This window comes from Arvicola amphibius, chromosome 2 (genome assembly GCF_903992535.2).
Source record: "Arvicola amphibius chromosome 2, mArvAmp1.2, whole genome shotgun sequence".
Classification (NCBI taxonomy): domain Eukaryota; kingdom Metazoa; phylum Chordata; class Mammalia; order Rodentia; family Cricetidae; genus Arvicola; species Arvicola amphibius.
The window spans coordinates 85521813-85546812 of NC_052048.2; the positions used below are offsets into that span (position 1 = coordinate 85521813).

Here is a 25000-nt window from a genome sequence, read left to right on the forward strand (position 1 = left end):
CTGAAAATAATGGGCCAGGCAGTGTTTAAAAGAATACAATTTGTGTGTTGTTATTTTGGGGCATATGCTAGCTGGTGGCCGGGAGCAGGGTGGGATGAAAGGCAGGCCTGCCTGCACACCTACATCATTTATCTATGTTAGCCACATGGCTCAGTACCTTTCTCAGCCGGATAGATTACATCTTGCTTCTTGGTGGTCTGGGCAGGAATGGGAGGAATGGGCTGCCTCCTTCCTAGTATTCTCCTGTTCTCATTGCTCCACCTCTAATTCTTGTCTGGTTGACCCACCTATACTTCCTGCCCAGCCAATCAGTGTTTATTCAAAATATGATTGACAGAATACAGACAATTCTCCTGCACCAACTGATCAATCTGCCAACACAAATCACACAAAGTTCCTTTGACCTACACTTGACAATGATGTCATTGCCTTTAAAAAGGTTGAGTTTTAGGGCTGAGAATTCTGTGGAACCACAGCCTTCTCACTTCTACCTGCTAATAAAGGACTCTACTTTGACCCTGTATGCATGGCGTTCTGTAATTTCCCCCCCTGGACTTTAACAGCAAATGCTAATTAAGAATATGAAAGGAGAGTTCTGCCTTCAGCTTCCACTGCCTCTGTTCCCACAGCTGCTACAGGTTGTTCTTCCCAAACGGGGGCTTCTAGATCTAGAGATGTACCTGGAGATGGTGTGGCAGAGCAAGTACCTTCTTGAGAAACACCTGAAGCAGCCAGGTGATCTTTGTGATCTCCTATTTGGAAGATGGACCCTGCAGCCAGTATTAATGCTAATAACAGTGTGTGGGGACACACACGGACAGTTTATGACCTTTGTGAACTACTCAGAACTGGATGTCAGATTCCTGATAAAAACTACATATTTATGGCTAATTGTCCAGACAGAACTTACTATAGTTTGGAGTTCTTCACTAACTGTCTTGCACTGTTGGGTAAATGGCCTGATCATATTACCTTTTAAAGAGGAAATCATGGAAGTAGATAGATAATACAGGTATGCAGATTTTATGATGTGCGTCAAACCAAACAAGGAAATGCTAATGCCTGGAGACACTGTACCAAAGCTTTTGACTTTCTCACAAAATCAGCTTTAACAGATGAACAGATTGTGTGTGTTATTGATGCTTATCTCCTTATATGAAAACACTGGGACAAATTCAAATCTTTGAATGGAATCAGGAAATTCCTCAAAAGGAACATTTTGTGACTTGGTGTGGTCAGAGCTTAAAGATGTAAACACTTGGACCATCAGTCCCAAAGGCAGAGTGATGTGGGAATTCCTTCTGTATATGTGTGGCTTTTATTGGTTAATAAATAAAGCTGTTTCAGCCACTGGCTTAGCAGAAAATAGCAATGTGGGAATTCCAAGCAGATAAAGGAGGAGAGTAGGCAGAGTCAGGGAGGTGTCATGTAACTGCTGGAGGAGAACGATGACCTTGCGCTGGTATCAGTAAACCATAAGTCTTGTAGTAAAATATAAAATAATAGAAATGGGTTAATTTAAGATATAAGGGCTAGCTAGAAATACGCTTAAGCTATTGGCCAAACAGTATTGCAATTAATATAGTTTCTGTGTGATTATGTCCCTTCCGGTGGCAGGGAAATAAAGGAACAGTCTTTTCCTACAACAGGGTCTGGCTTTTTGGCACAAAAGTTGAGTTTGTTCCTTTTAACACTTTTAAATTCATCTGCAGAGCACCTGAGCTTGAGATGGAAGGCTGGCAGTTTCTGTTTGATAAGAAGCTGGCTACAGTGTTGTCTGCCCCTAACTACTGCTACTGTAGAAGCACTGTTTCTATCGTGGTCACAGACACTGGCGATATGAGAGAACCAAAGTTGTTCTGGCAAAGTCAGCACATAACTTTCCTCCTAGATCCAGGATTCTGTATTTCCTTTGAGACTTTTGCTGTCACACTGACCCATTTTTTGGTCTTCTGTAGTGATATGTAGTGGGCCGGCCTGCTTATCATCCTGCCCAGCACCCGCACAGCTAGCTTTATACACGAAATAACAACACACAAACTGTATTCATTTAAACACTGCCTGGCCCATTAGTTTCAGCCTCTTATTATCTACTTCTCACATCTTGCTTAACTCATTTCTAATAATCTGTGTAATACCACGAGTGGTGTCTTACCGGGAAAGATTCAGCATGTCTGACCTTGTGGCTGGCTCCAACGTGTCTGTCTCCGAGAGGAGAGGCATGACGACTGCCTCACTTCTCTTCTTCCCAGCATTCTGGTCTGTCTACTCCACCCACCTATGTTCTGACCTATCAGGCCAAGCAGCTTCTTTATTAATTAATCAATGAAATCATGAGATAGATAGAAGACACACCTACATCAGTCTTCATTTACACCAAATTTCTTGTACTAACCTCTACAGTATATTTTTATTGATCATTTTGTGACTGAAATGCTGCCTGCCTTTTGCTCTTCTAAAAAAAGAAAAGAAAAAAATCCTAAATTATCTACACTTAACTCTTTGTTAGATGTCAATAGCAATGCATTTCCATCAGTCACTTTTCCAGTCCCATCCCACCTTACACATGTCTGAGAAGACATGTCTTATTACTCTTCACAAGAAATGTCTTAATTCTCACATTGCTGCACATAGCTCCTGCTTACTGGCTGTTCTGGGAAGACAGAAGCATTTCCTTTTTGAAAAAACAATTGACAATTTTCTAAAGCATCTCTCTCTACATATCATTTAGCCTTCTGTTTCAGTTTGGAGAGTTTTAGGAAATGTCTGCAGCTAAGTTGTCCAGTGGGCTGAATGGCTGCAGATGACTGGGTTATGTGCACTCTTCCAAGCTGAAGATTTCACTGTCCTTTGTTCAATGGCGTTTTAAAAGGATATAAAGTAGATCTGTCCAAAGGGCAAAATTAAAAACTTATATGAAAGAAAGGCCAGTAAAATGTTCAGTATTTAAGAGGACTCAATGCTCTTTTAGATGACCAAGCATCCACCTAGAGGTTCAAAACTGTAACTCCATTTCCATGGGATTGAACACCCTCTAGACATGACCAGACTGTTGGTTTCCTGAACACACAGTCACTGTGGTTTTATGCACATGCACAGGATTGGTCAAACAACATTTCAGTATGAATCAGTATGAAACCCTGTCCATATCCTGAGGAACTAATAGCAGTTGATGGCTTCTGGGGAGGAAAAGTAGGTTTTCTTTAATGATGAGGCTCATGGTAGGTAGACTATGTTCTGGTGGATGGTCCTATGTACAAACTAGAATCAATGGGGTATAAAAAAGCTAGAAAGACTTGAAGCTGTTGTGAGAAAATAGAATTGGGATGAGTAAGGAGAAGCAGTGGGGTGAGAATATAATTAAAAAAGCATGAGTAGAAAGACTCCAAGGAAGCAAGTTTAATAGACTGCTGGGCCATGTGATTGTGGAGAGCATGCTGTGACTAGAGGATGAGCAAATAAATGCTGCGATACTCTGAAAGAGGCAGTCACCATGCAGTGGGCAGATGAAAACACAGACATCAGTTTCTCATTAATGGTCTTGTTCTGAAGGCAATTGTGTAAGTGCTGTGGTCAGCACTCTTTACAATGCTCTTATCTAGCAAAGGAAATGCTTGATGGGAAAACAGAACCATAATACCACCTCCCGATGAGCTGTCCCCAAGATCAAATATTTGTATCCTCTTTAGGAATTTAAAAAAGTTAATGCTAAGTAAGCTATACTATCTCTTTCAAGGAAATCCATAGTCATGAGGAAACTGATATGTAGAGGAGATGCTACCCAACTATTTTAAAAATATATATTTATGCTGTGTGCATTACTTAGATTGTTAGGGCTAACAAACAAAATACCACAGACTGGATGCATAAGTAACAGAAATTTTTATTCTTTACAGTTCTGGGGGCTAACACTCCAGGATCAGGTCCTCTGCATGTTTATGATTTTTTGAAATCTCTCTCCTGCATTGGCACATAATCTTTCATGCCCGTCTCAGCATAAGAACAGCAGTTATCCTGGACTCTGGCCCCCAACAAGGATTGCATTTTAACTTAGTCATTTATTTTTTTGCTTCAAAAATCATTTAAGTGTCAACTTTTTAATGACCATGAAGACCTTCACAGCAGATGGAAAAGCAGGGAAAGAACCATAGTAAAGTTTCTACATGATTTGTAGAAAGAAGGATTAATTTGAGAAGAAATGGTGAGCCCTGTGATCTGGGCAAAGGTCAGTCAATTGCTGGAAAGTCGCTAGGAGGAGACTGAAAGGATATGAGGCTAGGGGAGGTAAGGGTTATTTCATTTCCCATGGGTGCTTTCTATGGCTCCAGACCAGCAGCAACTCCCAGTTATCAGTGAGGAGAATTGTTTTTTCACTGGGGTACAAGAGAGGCAGCATTCTCATTGGATTCTTCCCAGCTTGCTGCAGGTGAGAAAGTGCAGTTCTGATGGCTCTTTCTATGCCTGTTCCTTTCATGCACCCTCAGCTCAGAAGGATCCATCTGCCATGTCAGCACATCTTGGGTGGCATCTCCCGATTCCCCGTTCCCTCTGTAAGATACACCTTTAAAACACAAGTGTGTTGGAGGGAGGCTGCTTGTTTGATCCCTGCTGCTCAGCCCCAAAATATTCACACAGAAACTATATTATTTAATTCACTGGCCCATTAGCTCTGGTTTCTTATTGGCTAATGCTTATATATTAATTTAACCCATCTCCATTCATCTGTGCATCACCACAAGGTCATGGCCTGCCAGAAAAGTTTCAGCATGTCTGTCTCTGGCAGAGGATCCATGGCTTCTCTCTGACTCTTCTCTTCCTTTTCCCAGCATTCACTTTAGTTTTCCCCACTTAGCTTTTTCTGCCCTGCTCTGCTATGGGCTCAAAGCAGTCCTTATTAACCAATGGTATTCACAGCATACAAAGGGAAATCCCACATCACAAGTGTATCCCTGTGTCATTTTTTTTTGTATAGTCAAATGTCATTTCTCTATTGCTACTTAAAAAAAAACTATTAACTTCCATAAATCTTTTAGCACTTTAGGGCCAAAAATAATAAAAGTTGTAACTGAGGACCAGGTTGATGGGTCCTTTGTATACTAGATTAAGACCAGGTATATTTAAATACTTGTATCATAGATTCATTTAAGATTATTATTTTATTTGTTTATTTTTTGAAATCAAAATATAGTTGTATAATTTCCCCTGCTCTTCTTTCTACTTCTCACTTCTCTCATATTCATCCCTCTTAAGTCCTCCCAAATTTATGGCTCCTGTCGCATGATTAATAAAAACCTGGAGACAGAAATTGGGGTTCAACCTGAAGGTCAGAAAAGTAAAGCAGCCAGTCACTGACTCTTACCTCTATCTCAGTCCGAAATGGCGATCCTGCCTCCAGGAATCCCAGAATGAGACTGTGTGAGAGAGCTGTCTCCTCCTGTCTTATATTCCTCTCTAGTGCTGGGATTAAAAGTGAGCACTACTATGGCAAACTAGCTTGCCTACTGGGAATAAAGGCATATGTCACCACTGCCTAGTCTGTAAGGCTGATCAGTGCAGCTGTTTTACTGTTGAACTTCAGGCAAGCTTTATTTATTAAAATATAAATGAAATATCACTGCAGGTCCTATTATTATTATTATTATTATTATTATTATTATTATAAAAACACACTACATAATACATGCATAAACATAAATACATCTGCTCAGTTTATATAGTGTTGGTTGATATATTTGCTTTCAAGGTGGACAACTTGATATTGATTAATCAATTAGAGGCCTCATCCCTGGGGAAGACTATTTCTCCTGATCTCAGGGCAACTTAGTTGTCTCTAGTTCTTTGTCTAAGGGTGGGTCCCCATGAGATTTTCCCCTTCCATGTTAGAATATCTATTGGTGGGTTTTTGTTTGTTTGTTTGTTTCTGTTTTTATTCAGGTCTTTTTTCGGTAGCCATAATGTTAAAAGTATTGTAAGAGAAATTTAGTTGTAATTTCTTGGAGACATAATTTCGTATCAGTTTTCCTGGTCCTCTGGCTCTTACCTCTTTGTTGTAGGATGTTTCCTGAGGCTTAGATTTTAGAGCTATGGTAGTAGATGTTTCAACTGGGGCTTGGCACCCCACTAGAGTTGTTAATTGTCATGGTCTTCATCTGTTGCAAAGAAACATTTTTTGATGAAATCATCCATTATCTTTGAAGGTATTTAGAATGCAATTAGGAATTGTCATTATTATTTATTATTATCATTATTCACACAGGATCTGGCTGCATCGCACTGGATGAATTAGAACTCACTATGTAGACCAGGCTCACCTTGAACTCACAGAGATATTCCTACTTCTGTCCCCTGACCACTCAGATTTAAGTGAGCATCACCATACTTGTCCATGTAGTAGTTAGGAAATGGAAGTAGAAGATTCTCTTCCAAGATACATGACTTTACTAGCCCTGTGTCGTTGCCTAGGTTTTCAGTACTAGGAATGATTTCTTTCCTGTTGAGCACAGCTTAAGACCAATTAGAGACCTGTTAGAGCCAACTTATGAGTGGCATTTTGCACTTGTAGGGATATCTTGGCTATCTTATCATTGTTGTGTTTTATAGGCATTACAACTGGATAGGATTATTGATTGATTCCCTCCCTTAGAATCCTGCACAACATCTTTTGGTGCTATGAAAATTCGTCATCAGGGAGGAGGCTTTCAGGTCAAATCCAGTTCAAATCCTTCGACTCCTGTGTCTGAAGTGCATGTTGTCTTCAAGACCAGGCAATTGTCTTCAATTTTTGTGGGGCATGCAAGGGCAGCAGCAATAGGCTACATAGTTCTGCCACTCTCTTGGACCCCCTTGACCAAAAACAAGCAAGAGGGTTTCATATACCAGGTACTGGTGGTTTTGTTAGATAATCTATGGTCCTGGGTGGTGGGTGGCATTATCAGCCTAAGTTGCATAACTTTAATTAGACCATATATGTATACACACAGGCTTACATGTATTATATGTAGTTTTAGGTAAATAAAACAGAATTCCTTATGGCTTTTTCAAACATCCTTAATATTGTTTTTCTCATCCTTCCTTTTTCTTCTATACTGAGCTCTTTTCTTCTCCCCAATTAATGTATGCACAATGTTTTCTCCCATTTTTTTATTCACCATTTCTCTGGTACTGTACCCCATTCTTCTGCCCCATTTTGGTGGTGTACCTCCTCTCCTGAAATAGTCCAGCTTCTCCTCTAAGCCACATGAATTCAATTAGCCTCTCATCCTTCACTCCTTCATTACCATATTTTGCTCTCCTCCAAGGGTGCTTTTTATAATTTTTATGTCCTGTATACACACACACACCATACTTGGGGAGGGTGTAAATCTATGAATTGTTAGTAGAATAGTCAGTTCCACAATATTAATTCTGCTTATCCATGAGCACAAGATTGTCCATTTTCTACTATCTTCAACTTCTTTGTTTAGTGTTTTAATTTTCATTGTAAATATTTCTACTTCCTTAGTTAAGATTATTTTGAAGTATTTTTAAAACTGTTATTTTTGTTTGTTTGTTTTGAGACAAGGTCTCACTTTGTAGACCTGGCTGGCATGGAACGTGCTACGTATACCATAATTTTATTAAATAAATTTTGATATTTATTTTGTATGTATATGTATGTATGGTATGTATGTGTATGCTTGTTTGCAGGTACATGTGTGCTATGAGCATAAATGTGTATGCATGTATGTATGTGTGTATGTATGACAGAGATTGACATCAGATGCTTTCTTGTATTGCTCTTTGTATTATTTTTTTCAGGCAGTATATCTAACTGAACCCCGAGTTTATCTGTTGGCTATACTTGTTGTCTAGTAAGTTCTGAAATTATACCTGCTGTGGGAAATGTTCTTATACCTTATAAAGATTTGTGATTAATATTGTTTTAACAAATGCTTATTGGCCAATAGCTAAACAGGAAGTATAGGCAGGGCAATCAGAACAGAATAATTCTGGGAAGAGGAAAGGTTCAGTCTGCACTCATCACCCAGGCACAAAGAAAGCAAGATGAGAATGCCTTGCTGATAAAAGGTACCAAGCCAGGTGGCTAACACAGACAAGAATTATGGGTTAATGTATCATGTAAGAGTTAGTTAATAAAAAAGCTTGAGCTAATAGGCAAACCAGTTTATAATTAATGTAGGCCTCTGTGTATTTCTATAGGACTGAATGGCTGCGGAACCAGGTGGGATAGAAACCTCTGTCAACATACACCTGTCTCCACACCTATAGCCCCAGAATTAGAATAACACGTACTTACTATTGTCTGGGCTTTTATGTGAGTTTCTGCATACTGGGAGAATGAATTCAGGACTTCTGTGAGAAGCACTTTATTTAAAGAGTAATTTTCCCAGTTCCAAAGCATTTATGCATTTAGTATGTATCTCAGCTATTTCTTCTTTCCTTTGGATTCCTGAGTTTAGTCTTTCAGTGTTGGAAGTTGTGATCATATTTTATTTTATTTTTCCTTTTTCTTGTGGATGCCTGAATGTACTACTTTATCAACCTTGATCATTCCTGGTGCTTGTTCTTTTGCTTGAGAAAGTTAACTGGTGATTCTTTACACTCATATTTAATCCACTGTGTTTTTATGTCCAACATTTTTATTAGTTGATTTTTTAAAAAAAATCTTCATTTTCTTATTTTTCTTCACCTTCTGACTTTTTAAAATACATGTTTCTAATATTCCCACCCTTTTCTTTTATGCTGTTGATATCCCAGGTCCTGGACTCAATTTACTTATTGGTTTGTACTCTGTTACAATCATTGAGTGGTTCCCTACTCTCTTTGGGATTCCCTTGCATGTTACTTCTGTCATCATCCTTCACTATGGTCGCTGAAGATGATATTTGAGAGGAAACCTGTTCATATGATTGTTTCTGGCTTGTGGTTTGCACATGTGCTTATTTGGCTCTTTCATTAGTCTCATTTGGGGAATCTTCTTACTTGATGGAATAATTGTAAGGGTCCATCCTCACAGAGGAGAAAACAAGCTTTTAGAATTTGTCCCTCTTGAAGTTGGCGGGAAGCACAAAGCAGTGACAGCCACTCTCAAAGCTGAGGCCTCCTTGTCAGCCATCACTGTGGGGACAAGGTCTCCATTTTCTGCTGCAGCTCAGTATCAGACCTCCATGTTTCCCTGGTACTATCAAAGGCTATTGCTTATCAATTCTGTAAATAATCAAATAAATAAGCTTTTTTTCTAGAGGTCATTGGCTCAATACAGTGCTTCCTTTTCATTTATAGAATGCCTTAACTGATGTAAACATGCTCTAGAGTCATTTTATGCCTCAGTTGCTCAGACAGTTATGAAGAAGACCCGAAACCCCATCTCAAATGATTCTTGCATAGCATTTCCTGGTAAACTGAACTGTTTGGGCTTAAGATTGGCAATCTCCAAGTCAAGAGACTGACACCCCCTGCAATTACTAATAGTAAGCTTGGGAACATCCTCCTTCATGGTATTTGAATGGGTTAATTACTGTTAGAAGTAAGCTAGGCAGCATCTGCCTTCATGGTGTTTGATGGGTTCAGCTTAGCATTTCCTACCTACTGTGATGAATAAAGGGGTGTTAACAAAGAGCAGCAAAGCCACCCAAGTCATTTTCGTTTTGTCTTTCAGAAATAAATTAATGTGGCAATAACAGAAATAATTTTACCTCAAAATTAGGAATGACATATGTGATTCAAAATTGAATAAACTTTTCAACATTTAGTAATCCTTATAAATAAGATAGGAAAATAATCCTTATAAAGAAAATAAGAAACGTGCTATATACTACCTCATATTCTCTTTCCATTTCTTCTGTTAATAAAATTTGATCACTTGCCTTTTAACTGTTTAAGTTTTGAATGCAATTAGTAATTGTTATTAATCAGAGAAAATAACTATGCAATAATAAAAATGTGGGTGGTCCTTAGGTTTATATTTGATATTTGATTGTTTATTTATTTGGTTTTGTTATTTATTCATTTAGGCTTTGGCTATGAGGCCCTGGCTGGCCTTGATCTCCTTACTATTTTATCTGTTTGTCCTAGATGCCAGGGTTCCAGCAGGCACCATAAAGTTTGATTCTCAGTCTAATGGAAATTTTGTACTATCTGAGAGTAACAAGAGTTTCTGGAATTGTTAAAGCCTAGGAAATATAGTTCAGTAGACAGTTTCAGGGTTTTGTTTGTTTTGTTTTTGGTTTTTTTTTTTTGCTTTATGGAAAATTTATTGCAATATCCCAAAAGCACATCACTTTTTCTTTTCAACATCTTGTTCTGCAGCTTCCTTTGCCCTCTTTTCTCGGATGCCAAAGAGCCGGGCATTGGCCGGGGCCATACGAAGGCTGGCAAAAGCCTTGAAGTTCTTCTCTTTTTTTTTTTTTTTTTTTTTTTTGGTTTTTCGAGATTCTCTTCTTCTGTAATGACTCTTGCTTTCTCCTTTTTATAAACATTCCGGATGGGCATCACAGGTCCTGTTAGCTGAGTGGCCAATTTAAGTTCTTCAGCCGAACTATCTCCCTTCTTTGGAGCGGAAGGCTTCCTGGGGAAAAGGATGAGCTTGGAGCGGTACTCCTTCAGGCGCTGCACGTTGGCCTGCAGGGACTCGGTGGACTTGTTTCGCCTCCTTGGGTCCACGGAGAGGAGATGCCGATGGTGCGAGCCACTTTCTTATGGATACCAGCCACCCTGAGTTCCTCCAGGCTGAAGCCCCGGCCAGCTCGGACCTTGGTGTGGTAGCGCACTGTGGGACACCTCACGATGGGTCTGATGGGCCCGGACGCGGGCGGGGCAATGCAGCACGCTTTCGCCTGCCGGGCCTTGCGTCTGCGGATCTTGCGTACCGGCTGGTTGAACCAAGTGTCCACTCTCCGCTGCCAGTCCTTGTGGAAGTGGGGCTTCAAGATCATGCCATTACGGCTGGGCGCCATGGCTGCCACCCGTGCAGGGGAACTGCCGAGCGGAAAGGGGCTTGTTTTTGTTTTTTGAGACAGGTTTTCTCAGCATAGTACTAGCTATCCTGGAACACTATACAAGGCTGTCCTTGAACTCAGAGATCCCCTTGTGTCTGCCTGCAGACTTCTTAGATTAAAGGTATGCTCTACCACACCTAGAGACAATTTCACTGTTATTCTTCTTCAACTAACTGATATTTTTGGCATTATCAAATTAGTATGCTAATGTGAAAAACCAACATGAGAACTTTTTTTTTTACTGGTTTTGTTTGAAGGGGGCAAGAGTGTTCTCCTCTGATGGAGGACTCCCATTGGCTAATAAAGAAACTGCCTGGCCCATTTGATTGGCCAGCCCCATGTTGGGTGCCATTCTGTAGTGGCTTTGCCAGCTAGCCATTCTGTAGTGTGGAGCTGCAGGCCGCATTCCGCTGCCCCAGCTCCTGGCCACCGGCTAGCTTTACCCGAAATAATTACATGGAAACTGTATTCTTTTAAATACTGCCTGGCCCATTATTTTTAGCCTCTTTCTCACATCTTGACTAACCCATATCAAATAATCTGTGTAACACCACGAGTGATGTCTTACCAGGAAAGATTCAGCATGTCTGACCTGGTGGCTGGCTTCATCGCATCTGTCTTCCTGAGGAGAGGCACGGCAGTCTGCCTAACTTAGGAGAGGCGTGGCATCTGACTGAGCCATCTACCTCACTTCCTTCTTCCTATTCTGTCTACTCCATCTCCTCAGCCCGCCATGGCGCCCTGCACTCATACCGAGGCCAGCTTGGGAGTCCCCGCAACTCGCAGCCACCGAGGGAGGGATAGAGATGGAGGGAGGAGCTCCCGCAACACTCTTCCCTGTAAAGATAGGTAGGTGTCAATGCTTTCCTGGTCTTTCCCAGAATTTATTGCCACTGACAATTTAGGATCTAGACTAGATTAGCATAAAAAAATAGAATTTGGTAAGTAATTTCCAAACTGATTCCTTTTTGTTCTGAATGTGCACTAGTTTTGGATATTATAACTCTATTTATGATAGATTGAGTAGGCCAAATAAACCAAGGATTTCATTATTACTACTTTATTTCAAAGATACACAGAAATGCTGTTTGAAGGTCCTTCTCTCTAAGAAAGAATAGGCATGAAAGAAAGGAGGTAAAAGATAAAGGCTGAGAGGAGGGTGCAGATGGAGACTGTGCTTTCATTTCCTGGCTGCCAGAACTGAATAATCACATAGAAACTATACTAATTACAACACTGTTTGGTCAATGGCTCAGACGTATTCCTAGTTAGCGCTTACTTCTTAAATTAACTCATTTCAATTATTTTGTATTTTACCACGAGGCTTGTGGTTTATTATCTCACATCTTGTTTCTTAGATGGCTTTATGACATATGTCTGATTCTGCCTTCTTTCTCCCTGATTTCAGTTTAATTTTCCCACCTAGCTGTATTCTGCTCTGACGTAAGGCAAAGCAGTTTCTTTTTTTTTTTTCTTTTTTCTTTTTTTGGTTTTTCGAGACAGGGTTTCTCTGCAGCTTTTTTAGAGCCTGTCCTGGAACTAGCTCTTGTAGACCAGGCTGGCCTCGAACTCACAGAGATCCGCCTGCCTCTGCCTCCCGAGTGCTGGAATTAAAGGCGTGCGCCACCACCGCCTGGCTAAAGCAGTTTCTTTATTAACCAATCATAATCAAATATATTCACATCATACAGAGGTGACTACCACATCAGGAGGGACTGAGGAACATTATTTTCTAGTGTGTTATTCATTCATAAAGGAACATGAGTTGCGTGGTTAGGGCTAGCTTAGGGGCTAGGGATAAAATAAGGGAAATAGGACAAAAGTGGTGGTACAAAGCTTTACTCCCAGAACATGGAAGGCAGAGGGAGGAAGAGCTCTGTGAATTCAAGGCCAAAGAGGTCTACAGAGAGTGCCTGAGCATCATCTGCATTAGTGTGACATCGTCTTTCCTCAATAATACATTAAGTTTATTTTTTTCTAAAATTTTGTCACAATTAATTATGAATGAATAGTATATCATGAAGCAAAATGTTAATATTATTCTCAAAATTAAATACTTTTATATTTTTAATATTTAACATCTGTAAATAAAATCTGTAATATTTAGAATTTATAAATATAAACTATATGATAGAATTTATGTTTATACTTTCAAATCTAAATAGAATGCTACATTTGTTTGATTAATATGAAAAAGATAAGTGAAATTGTAAATTTTGGAACAATTTTTGTATCATTATTTAATTACTTTATCATTTAAAATATTTTTCCCTTCAAATAGTCTCTTATAGTTGTCATTAAAGACACCTTTGAATTACAAATGTAGTTGAGAAATCCTGTGTGCAAAACTGGTTTCAACTACATAGATTTTAAATTTCAATGCATAGGATGTAATATATTTGTATAAGAACATATACAGAATAAAAGACATGGGTTCTTCTCTTATTTATTAATAACTTATCTTGCTTCCTCTCTTTATTATGATTAATTTATTATTATCATTTTAAAATCATTATTCTGCACCCCAACTAAGTCACCCTCAAGTTACTAACATTTTCACCCATTCTTCCCAGCTATGTTGACTATCAGTGGAGAGTGGATTGGCTTAATAGACTTGTTTTTTTACAATGGCAGTTCTTTAATTGACATATCTTCTTACAGCAGATAACTGTAAAATAACGAGCAAGGTCAAATGTGACCTTAGGCTAGTGTGACATGTAAGTGAAGCCAGCATACAGGGATTCATGAGAATGGATGCTGTGGAACAACCTTTTTCTATACTATGAATATGTATTACTTTTATTAACCAACTCTGGTTAATAAAAGACAGAGGCCAGTGGCCAGAAGGAAGTTAGGCAGAAAAGCCAAATTGAGAATGATGGGAAGAAGGAGGGCGGAGTCAGAAGGCACCAGTCAGCCACCCAGGAAGCAAGATATGCTGGAGGACAGGTAAATCCATGAGTCAAGTGACAATAAATAGATTAGTAGGTTGGGTTAATTTAAATGTAAGAGTTAGCTAGTGACAAGCCTGAGCTATTAGCCAAGCATTTATAACTCATATTTAGCCTCTGAGTCGGTTATATGGGAACTGGTGGGTGGGAAAGAAATGCCCATCTTCAGAAAAAACTTAAAGGTCTGTGATTTAGCTACACCCTATGCTTATATGAGAAAAGGCTTCAGAAGCTTGGCAACATTACACAAATGAAAATTATTTTATTGTCTAAAAGTTTGTTTCACATTGTTTTACTCAAGAGATTATGAAGAAAATGCTTCCTGCTACTGTCTTTACATTCACTTCAAGTGAGCAGTCAGCATCTTTGCTTCAAATAAAATCTCTTCAGTGTTGGGGAAAAATTTTGTTAGATAATAAACTGGAATTTATAGTTCTAAGATGCCATGCCCAAAGACCTGTGTCAATATATATATATGTATATATATATACACAAATATACATGTATATGTATATATGTATACACATATGTATATATGTATATAAGCATTCTGAGACTTTTTAAAAATATCTGTTGCCCTCATTGCTAAGTGAAGAATTCCAGAAACATCAATAACGAATACATCAAAAGTACCGAAGATATGCCAAGCAAATGCTGTGTGCTTACTGGTTAATTTAACTCTGCAAGGCTTTGAGTTAGATACATTTAATTATTATTCATTTTATAGGAGATGAGGCAGAGGCTGAGATTAAAAAATAAACACAGGTCATGGAGCGGGTTACGGCAGAGCCAGGGGTGGACTCGACAATCTTGTTTGTAACACTATACGTTCTGCTTCAAACGAAAGGTTTAATTAATTTAGGAATTAGTTTAATTAATTTTTTTCCCGTCTGCTGGAGTGAGGGTGGAATTTTTATGTTAGGAGACAAGGTCTTGCTTTGGAGCTCAGACAGTCTTGAGTTGTCAATCTTCCTGCCTGAGCTTGAGTGCAGCGAGAGCATTCAAGTGTTAACAAGAAAGAGCAGAGAATGCTGTCAGTGAGACACCTGAAAATTCTCCACTCTGAGAAATGAATGAAGAAATTTTAGCAAAGGGTCTAACCATGGAACTGGCTATGGATATAAAATGATTTTTTTATTGAAGCAGCTTGTGGTTGCTCTGGTGCTTGCATGTTCTATTGACCTTGTCATAGTAATATTTGTGGTTAATATGTTACATACAGGATCTGTAGCTACAATAATACTGATTCCAGAGGAAGCAGAAAAGCAGATCAAATGGGTTTTAATTGGTTTGATTTCAGGTATCTCTGGCTGTCCTGAAACTCAGTATGTAGGGTTTAAATTTTATGTCAGAATTTCCCTTAATTTTGGGCAGTGACACTTCTGTTTGTTTTTGTGATACTGGGAGTTGAAGCCAGGGTCCTCACTTGTTGGTACCACTGAGCTACATACCCAGCCTAGCAACAATGATTTAATGCCTTCTTGTTGTTAAGCCTTTTTAAAAAATACCCCTGCAAAATTTGTTTCATAAAAAATAAAAAATTAATATAGAGCCCAAAGCACAACACACATTTGCTGTTGTGTCTCCTTGTTCAAATACATTTAGTTCATGTGCCAGGGTTAAGTCAGCCTTTGTTGCCCAAGATAAAAGATGCATCTCACTGTAGAGGTGTCCAGCATTACAGATTTACTTGAATTGGGCGGTGAACAGTGGATGTCAGGGGATTTCACAGGCATAGGGATTATTCTATAGACATTTAATAGCACTCTTACAGCTTTTCAACACTTACAGTCTAACCTATGCAATTCTTCTTGGAATTTACTGCCTAAAATAATTTTAGTTATGTTCTCTGCAATGCTCCTTGTTTGTACATACCTTAAACAGATCCATAAGGTACTTTATTCATGCCTTTATCTTTAAAGTCTTCAGTTAAAAGGAAGACGAAATAATTGTCTCTTCTATGTTGACCTTGTAAGCAGTGTGAGGTACACGCTCTGTGTCTGTGAACTTCCTACCAAATAACCAGAAAGGGTTGCAAATTTATTGACTAACCAATGATGACACAGGGCTGTTTTTTTCTGTAGTAGATATGACCTATGTATATATTAAATGATAGGGTTTTTTGTTATAAGAAAAAGTAGAAAATAGGTGTTCAAAAACATTTTCTTGTTAAAATTTCAGTCATTTGTAAAGCAGATTGATTATTTAGAGAGCTCTATAAATTATCCTCCATTCAAAAGTCTGTAATTTTAATCACGTTATTTTAATTGCGATAGGTTGTAAATTTGCAATAAAATAACAAGAAGGGAGGCGGTAACAGATGCTCTGTCAGCACACCGATTTCCGCGCAGACTCTGCATTCATCATGCTTAATCTTCATCAGCGGAAACGGACTGATTTGTAGTAGGATGGGCTCTGGGCATTTAAAAGTCTTCAGGCCCAGGAAACAATGGGGCGGGCTTTTAAAATAGGTTTTACCAGTGTAATTTACTGGTTCTGTGTCTTGATTATAACTGTATTATTTCAAATTGCATTTTTTGGGGGGAATGTGAAAGTGACTATTACTATGTACTGTACCTGTAGGTTTTCTTTCTTTTCCTTTTTTAAAAAAATTATCATTCATGTATTTTTATGCATGACAGATACCTCACCTCAGTAAAATCAAATATCATCTTTGTTGGGTTTGATTTCACTTTAAAACCACATCTGGACAGAATGCTGCTACTGATTTTTGAATGTGCTGCTCATATAGTGGTAACAGAACCCTCACTTTCCTAAACAAAACACAATTTAGACATTTCATATTACATATAATAAAGACTAATTTTATAGCTATTATAGTAGCTTCATCATATGTTTCAGATTATTATTGGGCATTAACAAATATGCATTAGAAATACGCAATATTGGGTACTGAAAAACATGAATGAAAAATAAGAGGGGGAAGGGGATGGCAGCATTATATAACCTCTAAGTTTTCCACAGGAAGGCTCGTGAAAACATGTGGAGGGGGAACAGTGGGGGAGAGAAAGGATGCAGGGAAGGTCAGAAACTGAAGTAGAAGCACGATAGAGATGACAATAATGGGGAAGGAAGACAGAAGGGAGAGCAGAAATGCAGAAGGAAGAAAGGAGGGGGAAGGAAGAAAAGGAGAGAGCAGAAGGAAGATGAAGAAGAGAAAGAAGTGTGTGTGGTGGGGGAGGGTTATGGGAACCAGGACAGAGCTAGTGAAGTCCTAGACCCCCCTCTCCCAGGTAAGGCTGAGCGCGTGAGCATGCTGAAGCCCTGGAAGAGAGAGGAGGTTCCCTACCCTGCCTTAGGCCAACTGTCACAGGAAGTCAGAGAAGAGACAAAATGTTCTTATCAGAGAGACCTGGAGACTGCAGCACTGACTGTCATTAAAAAAAAAAGCTGTCCCAATATAAGAAAGATCAGTATCTCTAAGTAACAACAACAACAACAACAACAACTATTTACATGGAAAGGAGCCTCCCCCCCTCCCCCATTTTGAAACAGCTTGCTCACAGGGTCACCACCAGGCACTTTCTCCATTGGTGGCAAGAAGATACACCTTACGTTTCAAACTGTAAGGACACAGCTGCAGGAAGCAGCAATGGTTAGAAGTCAAAACCACAATCTAATATGTTTTCTGTGTAATATGCTTAAGTCTCTATTAACAAGGACAACAGAATAGCTAAAATGTAGACATCACATTCCCCCTGTAGAATGAGAACGATCAGGAGGCTTTGGATTATGAGTTTAAATATGTTTCCATTATGGTGAATAAAATGAAATTTCTGAGGAATTCCTTTCATAGTTCGATAAGCTTCTAAACATTTACTTACAAATTCCTAAAGTTTTATTCATGACTTGTGACATTTATTTTTCATTCTCATTGTCAGCATGTTCTTTGTTTGTGGTTGGGATTTTTAAGGCTTTCCCTTGTTCATCGATGCAGCTAGGACACCTGCAATGCTCTGTAGGCATGTTGGTCTGATTTTTCTTCAGACCCAACTATGGAATAGTCTTTTAAATGGCAGTGTTGCTCAGAGATATTTAACTTGTGTCTCTTAAATTCGGAAGGACAGATAGTTCATAGATGTCCACAGTGCCTTTAGTGAGCATAGGCATGTTGTTCATGATGTCTTCCTTTCTCAAACCCATGTTTTGCCTAAAGTGCACCACACTGGAAGCAAACCGCCACAATTATACAGAAATGCAGCATTTGCCTTTATATTGCTATTCTCATTTTTCTTTCTTTTTTTTTCTTTTTTGTTGTTTGTTTTTGTTTGCTTTTGTTTTAGAGACAGGGTTTCTGTGTAGCCCTGGCTGTCCTGGAAGTCACTCTGTATACCAGGCTGGCCCCAAATTTGGAGATCCACCTGTCTCTGCCACTGCCTGCCAAGTGTTGGAATAAAAAGTGTTCATACAACCACAGCTCAGCTGAGTATTTTCCTCTTTTGCCGCTTCCTTTTTCTGTGTAGGCACAACAGAATTGTGAGTTTGCTCGTACCACAGAGCACTGTGATGGGGAAAAGTCCAGCAATGGCACATTAATAGTCTACCCATTTAAAGGAATTAGAACAAGAGTTTATGAAACAGAATCATGATTTAGGCATTTAATAGCAAGAGTTAGAAAGGGCAATGAAAGTCACATTAAAAAGGCATGAAATCTCTGGAGGGTTTTTGAATTTCTTCTACAGAATAATTTCAATACGATTTAGCTGCCTTATCAGCAGGAATAAAGGGTTATAAACATTAGTTAAATAGCAAATTTACGGAGAAATAGAAACAGCAGATAGCTGGAAAATGGATAATATAGAAGCATCTTTGTGACACTTTTTTTTTTTTTTTGCTAACAGCAAAATTGTTCTGACAAGTTATGAAGGTTGTTCCTGTCAATAGATCGAAGAAACTAGGACAATAAATGCATGTTTTTGACATATGTATATCAAATGCCTTTGTCTAAGTTTAATATCTTCTGCATAAGTTATACATCTAGCTACATTAAGTCACTTTAGATATGGCTAGATAGTAGAAATAAGCATCTTTCCCTGTATATGCTTTGGCAAATGTTTGTCATCCCCAATCTGCAGATTTCCTGCAGATGACAAAATAGACAAGCAGTCCAGTTAAGAGGCTGATTCTGATAATGGTGACATGAGGAATAATTGAGAAGTAAACTACAGAAATAGAAAAAGTTAAAAATTATTTGCCATTGCTGGTATTCCGGTTGAACATTCCTGAGCAGGACATTCTGCTGGGCTGGCTAGTGTGATATTTTCACCGTTGAGAGCAGTTGATGTTAATTTTACTCTAAATCCCAAAAAGAAAACTTGAGTAGGGAATTGAATTAACACGTTGAAAAGCACACTAAACCATAGATCGTGTCACACATCGTTTTCAGTGTCATTTTGTGTGGGAATTGCCTAGAATTGTGCTAATCCGAGTAACAAGGAGCTCTATTCTACCCAGGGTACAGTATACACCAACAGCGCACAACTGAGGAGAAACGGGTGTTAGAACACCATTCTTAACATCGCGGCACTGGGGACCTCATCCTGTGGATGAAATGCTTGTTTCCCTCAGAATTTTGAGCATTGAAACTTCATTCTGTTTCCCTCAGAATTTTGAGCATTGAAACTTCATTCAATAGAATGTGACTGGAGCCGGGCGGTGGTGGCGCACGCCTTTAATCCCAGCACTCGGGAGACAGAGGCAGGTGGATCTCTGTGAGTTCGAGGCCAGCCTGGTCTACAAGAGCTAGTTCCAGGACAGGCTCTAAAAAAGCTGCAGAGAAACCCTGTCTCGAAAAACAAACAAACAAACAAACAAAAAAAAATAGAATGTGACTGGGTGGTAAAGTCTTCAGAGTGAAATTATCTTCAGAGGAGACCATACATATGTGGCCTCTATTACGGACAGTAGCCTATAGGTGAGACAGTGGCAAGCATCTCACTATGTGTGGCTGGTCTAGAATGCATTATGCAACCCAGGCTGGCCTTAAGCTTGGGATTTCCTGCCTTAGTCTCCCACCTACTGTCATTCCTAATGTGTATCACCAGACCTTATTGTGCTGAAGCCCTTGTAAGGGAAAGAGCAGGGTTCTTCATTGCACACCTTCTCCATCCATGTAAAGACACCCGGAGCAGATTTCTGTAAGCTAAGGAGCAGCTCTCAAAAGCCATCAAGGCTGCTGTTACCTTATAGCCCCTGAGAACTGGAGAAATATCTGCTCTTTAAGCCACGAAGACAATAGTGTTTCCTCAGGGCAGCTGGGACTAAGAGAACTGATATCATGAAAATGTTTTATTAAAACCTGGGCTTTATGGTCAGGCTCCGTGACACATGCCTCTAATTTCTGTACATAGAAGGCTGTGGCAGGAGGAAACAAGCTTGAGGCAAGTCTTGAATATATTGAGACCCTGTCTCAGAAAATGAAACACAAAGCAAAGATTAAAAGAAAAACAAAACGATCATCACTACCACCAAAAACCAAAATGAAACAAAACACCCCCAAGCGGACACCCGAGCTTTCACGACCTATGACGGGGATTCATATGCAAATCACGAAATCTCCCGAATTTGGACCTTTTCCAGGGGTTTGTATTCAATTGAGATGTCAACCTAGAGATACGAACGCAAATTCACTGTTGTTGGATTGCAGCAGAGCTCATGGAGGAGTCGCTACGAGCTGTGGTAAAGGCGCTGGAGAATGGTGCTTAATAACCTTCCCAGGACGGCCGCAGCCGGTGTGGCAAGCCCAGGAGAGCCACTTGACTAAATGGCACAGGCTGGCAAGGCAGTCCTATATTTCACTTAAATGTGTCTCACGAGTACCCCGCGATAACAGATGGGAGGGAGATACTTTTGATTGATGAATTTTTTGCCACATTTGAAATTGGCTTTGATGATGACAGGACACTACTCAGTATTTTTCTAGCATGAAGAAGGAGACACTAATAAAACTGTAGTTCTCAGTGAAGGAGCTGTGTGGCCTCCTGCTATGTTCAGACTCAGCTGGCAGTGCTTGATAAATGTTGCAAGTTGCGTTTGCATATGAAATTTAACTAGATAGTAGATTTCTTTTGTTTTTGCCTTTTTTTTTGGAATAGGGTTTCTCTGTGTAGTCTGGGCTCTCCTAGAAATATCTCTGTAGGTTAGGCTAGCCTTGAACTCACAGAGTTACACCTGCCTCTGTTTCCCATGTTCTGGGAATAAAGGCATGTGTCACCACCCCAGCTGAAATTTAACTAGATTAATAATAGTTAAATGTTACATAAACTTGAGCGATAATTTGTTATATAGATATGATATGACATAAGCTATGTAAATATTTAATATGCATATATAATAAAAATACATTAATATAATTGACATTTATAAAACAAAGTATATATTTGTGTAATTCTACTGAATATACCTGCAAATTTATTTTATATTTATATTTATTTTGTGAGCAAATAAAACAACCCCAAGAAGATTAAATAGACAACCAAAAAGATCTGCTTGTCGTATTTGAATCATTTGTTAATCTCTAAAAATATTTAGCTCATTCTTCTAAAATGAGAAGTTTTGTCTTTGGATTGGTAAAATAGTGTAATCTTAGAATAAATTTAGTCACAAATGTTTTTTATTATTTACTTGTTTAATTAATCAATAAGGTGTGTGTGTGTGTGTGTGTGTGTGTGTGTGTATGCCTGAGTTCTTGTAAGTACACAGTGTGTATGCTGGAGCTCTCAGATGTCAGAAAAGGACATCAAATCCCCTAGGACTGGAGCTATAGACAGTTGTGGGTTCTTATGTGGGTTTTAAGAACTGAATTAGGTCCTTTGCAAAAACAAAAGTGCTCTTTCATGATGTGACATCTTTCTAGTTTTAACGGAGGGTTTTAAAATATGGGATATCAACCCCTGTACTACAAACTGGTCAAAGACACAGAAGAAAGAAAAATATTGAATCAGATAAGCCTCTGCTCTTCCAGAACTGGCATGAAGCAGGCTATGGCAAACACCTTCCTGACTTCGAACTCTATTAGCTAAGAACATGTTTGTTCTGACTCACAGGATGTTTGCTCTTAGATTATGCTTTAAAGGCTTTTAATATCTGTCATATTATCTCTTAAGCATGGATGAGGAGATGGTGTCAACAGTCAAGGGCTGGAAATTCCCTGGGGCTTGCTGGGCACAAAATCATGAGGACAGTTTCTGAGACTGAATCTTCAGAGAGAGTAGAATGAAGTCTACTGTCTCCATAAAGGAACTCAGGAAAAGGAGCTGGGATGGCTTTTTCTACCATATGAGTAAAGTGACCATGACAGAAAGACATTCCTATGTTGCTTAAATTATACTTGCGAACTTTTAAAACACAACCCTACAAAGTCAAGCACCTTAAGGTTGCTGTATTGCCTCTTAGCTATTGGTGACACTGTTGTCTAACCTTATATCCTACAACTATGTATACAAAGATTAACGTTCATCGTTAAAATGTGAACACCAGAGCCTCAGATAATGCTGCATGTCTGTCACTTAATTATAAAACTCATGGCTCAACCTGGCCTGAGATGACAAGGGGCTTCCTTGCTTGCTTTCTAACACAGAAGAACAGCGTTGACACAGACACTGGATGGGGAAAGGAAAACATATGTCTACCCTCTGTTTGAAGAAACAAAGCAAACAGCAGTTTAACTGTGGCAATTTTCTGGTCAGGGACTGCAGAAAGCATTCGCTTTTTGAATTTTCTTAAAATTCACTGATTTATCCTCAACCAGAGAGAACTCAGTGAAGCCTCCAAGGTTCCACTCCCAGCCCACACTCTCCCCTACATCCTGACCTGCTCTGAGTGTGTCTGTGGCCTCCATGTGCACGAGGATCACTTGCAGAACTGGCTGTAGGTCACAATCTGCTGTAACACTCTTTTGATGACATTCATAGGTGCTGTAATGTGTCTGTCCTTGCATTAATTGGTATCTGTCCACTCTTTGGACACATAGAGTTTTTTTAAATATTTATTTTTATTTCATGTATGAGGGTGTCAGATCTACTGGAACTGGAGCTACAGACAGTTGTGAGCTGCCATGTAAGTGCTGGGTATTGAACCAGGGTCCTACTGGAAGAGCAGCCACGTGCTTTTAACCACTGAGATATCTCCCCAACAACCGGATACACAGTTTTTTACTTGCTTGTTGGTTATATGGGTGATGCACTGCTTTGAACTACCACCAAGAAAGCTACTATGAACATTCATGTGCATTCTTGGTACTAACATATGCTTTTAAATTTTGTTAAATATGAAAAAATTTTCAAGCATCTATTATATGAAAATACTATTTTTATTTTGAGCTTTGAACACATTTAAAAAATTGTAAGATTTGATGAAGATATGTTGAGCAGTTTAATATTAATATATTAAATAAATAAATATATAAAGGTCTGATGTGGGAGTCCCGTCTGGATGCTGTAAATATCATTGGTTAATAAAGAAACTGGCTTGGCCTGATACAGTAGAGCTTGGGAGGAAAAACTAAACTGAATGCTGAGAGAAAGGAGGTGGAGTCAGGGAGAAGTCATGGAGCTGCTGCCAGAGACAGACACATTGGAACCTTGCTGGTTAAAATATAAAATAATGGAAATAGGTTAAATTAATATGTAAAAGCTAGCCAATAAGAACCTAGAGCTAATGGGCCAAGCAGTTGCTGTGGGAGCTCCCTCCGTTCCTTTAGCCAATAGCCGTTGAGACACCAGCCCACTGGGGTGTGGTCTCTTTCTCTGCTCTCCCTCTTGCTCCAGCGATTAGACTCCTTTCCTGGCTGTCGTGTAGGACGGTGTTCTGTAAGTTTTTTCCCTTCACATAAATAACCCTTTGAATCCAAACTGGTGTGGGATTGTTTCACGCTTTAAGCTATGATTTAAATAATATGATTTTTGTGTGATTATTTTGGGAGTCTAGGCAGCCAGGAAATGAACAAGCAGCCTCCTATCACAAAGGTCAGCCAGTTAAGCACTTAATGAAATTAAGAAATGTTTATTTTCTGTCCATACGTTTTTCCTTTGAGAGGTAAACCTCTCAGCCTCTGTGTGCCTCTGTATTTCATGGGCAGAAAGAGGATGGGAATACATAATGTGTGTTTGATAGATTAATACATAATTAATGGCAATATAGTGGTCATTAAAATTGACTCATGAGAGACGATGGCATTATAAAAATATTCTCATTGTTTCTATTACTACTCATGAGAATATATTCAGAAATCCTCTGACAAATATAAAGAGAAAATACTATCCTAAAAATGTTATTCTAAAAATAATAGTAGTTAGCTTCATTGCTGCTGACATGACACCATCCTACTTGTAGCATGCTGCTATAGTCAATGAGACCCTGTATAAAAATTGTTTGGAAGACAAAGGCATATCATGCATCCAAGAATTCATTGACTCATACAGATTAATACTTAGCCATTTATGAATAAGGGTAGATATGTATGTTCTACTTTTAGGTAGCTGGATAAGACATTCTGATCTGCCCCAAAGATTAGATCATTGCAAATTTCTCCTCCTTTAAGATTTATTTCAGATAGCCTGTCAAACACCTTGTTAGGGGCCCATACAGGAAAGTGATTCAGGAAGGACACACCAAGAAGATGGGAGGCATAATTATCTCCTTAAAGGGATATTGTACGTATATTTCTTAAAAAGCCTTTCCTCACTACAGTTCTTATTCCTTTCCCAGACATTGGGTTAAACTTTTGAAAGAAACTAGACCTTCTTTACAGTAATTTTACTCTGCTTTCCTATTCTCGTGGAGTAGACTTTTTACCTTACCAATTGTAATCCTGCCAGATGCTGCTCATGGGGATAAGGACCATCCAATTCTGAGATGATACCTTCAAACTCCACCAACATCTCACAGAGGCTTATTATAGATATCATAAGCACCAGTTCTCTTGGAGAAGCCCATACCTATGTTCCATGGCAGGCCCTCCTTAGTTCTGCTGAGTCCCCCTCATCTCCTGCCCATCTTTATTAAACCTGCACTAAAAGATCTTTAGTAAAA

General features: G+C 39.1%; 2 pseudogenes; one reads left to right on the forward strand and one right to left on the reverse strand.

Moving 5' to 3' along the window:
- Positions 1 to 581: 581 nt before the first annotated feature.
- LOC119807265 lies at positions 582 to 7703 on the forward strand (annotated as a pseudogene).
- A 2573-nt stretch (positions 7704 to 10276) lies between these two features.
- On the reverse strand, positions 10277 to 10955 carry LOC119808057 (annotated as a pseudogene).
- Positions 10956 to 25000: the final 14045 nt, after the last annotated feature.